This window comes from Cucurbita maxima, unplaced genomic scaffold (assembly GCF_002738345.1).
Source record: "Cucurbita maxima cultivar Rimu unplaced genomic scaffold, Cmax_1.0 Cma_Scf00086, whole genome shotgun sequence".
Taxonomy (NCBI): Eukaryota; Viridiplantae; Streptophyta; class Magnoliopsida; order Cucurbitales; family Cucurbitaceae; genus Cucurbita; species Cucurbita maxima.
This window is the reverse complement of record NW_019272102.1, coordinates 24,509-29,031: the sequence shown is the minus strand read 5'-3', so window position 1 is coordinate 29,031 and position 4,523 is coordinate 24,509. Positions and strand designations below refer to the sequence as shown.

Here is a 4,523-nt window from a genome sequence, read left to right as displayed (position 1 = left end):
GTTACTTATTTAGTTGCACTAGATATTACTTTTCCTTTTTGGGTGATCACTAACTGTTAGTTAAGGTCGAAAAGGAGGGTCGTCTTGAGCCATCAATTCTATGTGTACGAGTTGTTGTCCATAGTTTTCGAATCTCGTTCCAATTTTTATCAAATTTATTCTTTGTCACGTCAGTTCTATGTGTTACGAGTTGTTGTCCTTAGTTTTCGAATCTTGTTCCAATTTTTATGAAATTTTTTCTGTGTCATGAATAATGATTTAAAGTCTTAGAAAGTTGAGTTATTATAGTTGTGCTTTGAAGTCATTAAAATTGAGTTATTACCGTTCTTATATGCTTGAAAAATCATGTCGTGACAATTTTAAATCTTCAGTGAGTTCAATTGATTTCAAAAAATGATATGCTATTGTATTTTTATTTTACCTTTATTTGAGTTGTCAGAAGTGGGATTTGAACCCATGCCCTCTGATCCCGCATTGATTTGAGAGTAGAATGAAGAATAACTTATAAGTGTCTGTAAACATCTTTAGTAGCGTGTTTTTAAACTGTGATTCTGACGACGATTTGTTACGGTAAAAAATGGACAATATTTTGTAGTGGCTGGAAATGGGAACGAAGCATTCCTTAGAAGAGTGTGGAAACCTCTCCCTGGTAGACTCATTTTAGAATTGTAAGTAAGGCTGATGATGATACGTAATGGGCAAAATCGGACAATATTTGTTAGCGGTGGGTTTAGGCTATTACGAAAGCTATCAAAGTAAGTCACCAAGCGTTGTGCCAGCAAGGACGTTGGGCCCCCAAGGAGAGTGGATTGTGAGATCCAACATTGGTTGGAGAGGGGATGAAACATTCCTTATAAGGATGTGGTGGGCTTGAGCTATTACGAAGAATTAGCTGGAATAGCTTAGTTGGTTAGAGCGTGTGGCTGTTAACCACAAGGTTAAAGGTTCAAACCCTCCTTCTAGTGATGGTAATAAGTCTACCTACTCTAAATGAACTTTGAGGTGGAGTGTGAGTGATACCTTTTGATCGGTTATATATTTGCTTATTATGTTATGACTTGTTAGGATGTTATGGTACTTATGATATTGTATACACCACAATGCTATGTGCACTCCCTTCCCTCCATGGTATACCAACATGCGCTGCTCTTATGTTTTAGGTAAAGGCAAGGTACCTCTGCACAAATGACGATGTCGAGATGACGACCATGGGATCCAACATACACAACACTAGTGAAATAGAGGGGTAGGATCAAACGTACAAAGACGGTTAACATCATGAGAAAGAAGGAGAAGAAACAAGATGTAGACAACGAGTTTTGATACGGAGGAATGAAGCAAGGAAAATGCTTTATATAACAATTACATAATCATCCATTCCATGCAATAATATAACAATTTATATCTATCACTCCTGGAACTCTAAACATGTATACTATATATTATAACACTTATAACATACCTGGAATGCATGAAACATGCTTAGCCTATGGTGGGATTTTAAATCTATATGACCTACTTTATGCATATACATTTTCTATTTAATTAAAACATACATTCATAATGCATAATTCATTAAACACACTAAAGTGGATTGGTTTTGGCATTTTAAAGCAAGAAATTAACTAAATTATTACATTAATAATTAAAAATAACTTGAACCGCTCCCGAGGATCACGAGTTGGGAGAACCAACCCTTATAAACGTTGAACTGGACCCCAAAGGTAGAAAAAACACTCGAACTGCCTCTTCCATCTTCTTCTTTGGTTCAGCTTGCTATCTCTTCAATTTTCGATCAATTATAACCTAAAATGGACTTTAATGACTTCATAAAAATTACAGACCTTTCTTCACTCATTAAAGCTCATAGACATTAGCCTTGTTACAAGAATTGCATCAAATGGAAGCATAAAAAAATGTCAAAACCAAAAACATCCACTTTAGCAACCACAATATTTCATTCATGAAATAGTACCCACCATGCTCAAATTAATATAAATAAAGTGCCTAAAATCATGCTCTAATACCAATTGATGGTATTAATAGAACACATGCAGAAGAAATTTGGATCTTAGGCACTCTAAGTACATCAATTATAGTAAATTAGCTAGCATGTTCAAAAGCATTAAAACTAAATGAGTTTGAATACTAACCTTTTGTCGCTCAAGTTTTTTTCCTCACAAACCGGTTTCAAACCTCCACTAGTGTCTTCTCCACTATTGTCCGGCCTTGGAACGGGATTGTGAAATCCGGTGAGTGACTAAACTTGGGAGGGATTTAGCATATATGAAGAGAGAATTTGAGAGATTTTTTATTTTTTCAAGGTTTTTCCCTTGGAGGAACTTCCATGTAATATGGTCACTCTATTTATAGAGTCATGTTTGCATGTTCATGCAAATTTGAGATCACCAAATTTTTAAACTCAAAATTTCATTCAAATGTTTGGGATTATTTGGCAAGCATGCTAGTTTGGTTAAACCAAATTTTGATACCTCAAAATTCCACTCACTAAAACATGCATTAAATGAAGTCAACATTTTGACTTTCTTCATTTTCATTCAACAATTAATTTGAATTATTAATTTCAAATTAAAGTAATATTAAATTATTAATTAAACTATTTAATTAATATTTAATATTAATTCAAATGTCTATCCCAATTAATTCCGACACATTTGATTAAGATATTTAAATCTTATTTAAATATCTTTGATTCTCTCTTTTTGTTTAATTCGTAGATAAAACAAAAATGCGGTTAAATATATCAGATATATGTAGTGCATTCTCCCTAATTTGAATTCGAACACTTCGATTTCACTCGTCACATTGTTCTTTGGTTTAGTCCGATATGAGCTAACAGAGGGACCTAATGGACCTATAGATCATGGACTCCAACGATACAAGATTAACCGATTAAACTCATTAACCTTGTTAACCAACATTCGTTAACTACTAGGACATTCCACTATAGCCTAGTAGTTGCACTTCCCTCACTATAGATATATTTATATCTATTTGATATAGCCATGATTAGTAAGTCGATCATTCACAGGTTGTTCGATATATTTATGTCTATTTGATATAGCCATGATTAAGTCGATCATAAACAGGTTGTTCGCAACTAGAGCTGGGTCAATTTACTGTTTTACCCCTGAAGTTACTTCTTGTTCCTTATGTCTCACTGATCCTGTAATAAACAATTGGTTTGTGGTCCAACTAGTAAACCGAATCCCTTTCAGGCCAATGAGAGGGTGGGGCCCCTTGTTCAAGACCTAGAGTTAGTGCTTAAGGGAACTACCTCTCTTCTATCCCTTAAAGTAGATAAGAGTGAATTCCATCTTGCACCCCACGTCCCCAGTTATTCACCCAGCCTAACCCCTGAAATGAGAGGCCTACTGAGTCGACGAACTTGAGTCACTCTCACCCATGTAAATCTAAGGATAATTCCAAATAAACAGGAGTTCATGGTTAGGTCAGGATTAAAATAGAGTTACCTAAGTCATCAAAAGAAAAGAAAATCAGTCTCAGTAGTAAGCGACATTATAAAATGAGAGTGATTTTCTACATGGTTCGATCTTATGCAATACTCATTGCATAGGACGCCCCCACTCACATGTCTCCGCAGGTACAATTTAGTGATCATATTGTTTATGTCATATACAAAAGTGGGCCGCATCCATAGTGTCCCCTGGATAAGGTACTCAGCCTTATCCCTGCACTATAGATCATTTTGACTATATACTTGAACTTGATCCACACTTATGTCAATACATATAGTTCAGGTAATCATACTATAGTCAGAGTGTTCTTAGTTTATTGGATTTAAGATTAATAATCATAAAGTTCACTTTAATCAATAACAATCTTTACTAGATAAACAACAATAATAACTTTATTGAAAATAGAATATGTTTTTGTTTACAAACTATGAGTTTTAGGACATAAAACCCAACAGGTGGAATCTTCCCCAATAAAGTCTGAAGTTGGGACAAAGTTTTAAGACAAGAATCGAGTTTGAAGCTCTTAGATTATAAGTTTTTCTTTCACTGATTTCTTCAAAATTCGAGTACTATGGTTAATCATTTTCCTTCCTACCAACACCTACATATTTCATATGGGATTTACAACAAGTTTCGTGAAGGAATCAGGCACTGAAACGTTTTATAATTGGCTGCCCAACAAAAGGTTTCTAGATATACTCAGGCGATAAAAATGTTTTCCGACGAACTTTGGAAGGTTATAACCTGTGCTACAGACCACGAAAAGGTATGAACTTGGTTTCTACTTCTTGCTTGAAACTTCATCTAAAGGTTTCGTGGAACAATCGAATCCACTAGATGTCTATATATAGCTGTAAAAAGGTAAAAGTAAAGGGGTCTTATAAGAAAAAATCGAAATTTTTCTAGCTACCAAGGAAGAAGATGAAGTCCAAAGTCAAAGGTCAAACTTTGACAAATAAAAGTCAAAGATAGGTATATGTTGACCTTCCCTCGGTTTTCTCAATTTTAACCTCCTTCCTGATC

The 4,523-nt window shown here is 34.7% G+C and overlaps 1 non-coding gene across 1 annotated transcript; it reads left to right on the top strand.

Annotated features, from left to right (window-relative positions):
* The first annotated feature begins 891 nt into the window (after positions 1–891).
* TRNAN-GUU lies at positions 892–965 on the top strand. Its single transcript has one exon. It is a non-coding gene; the product is annotated as a tRNA-Asn (tRNA).
* The last annotated feature ends 3,558 nt before the right edge of the window (positions 966–4,523 follow it).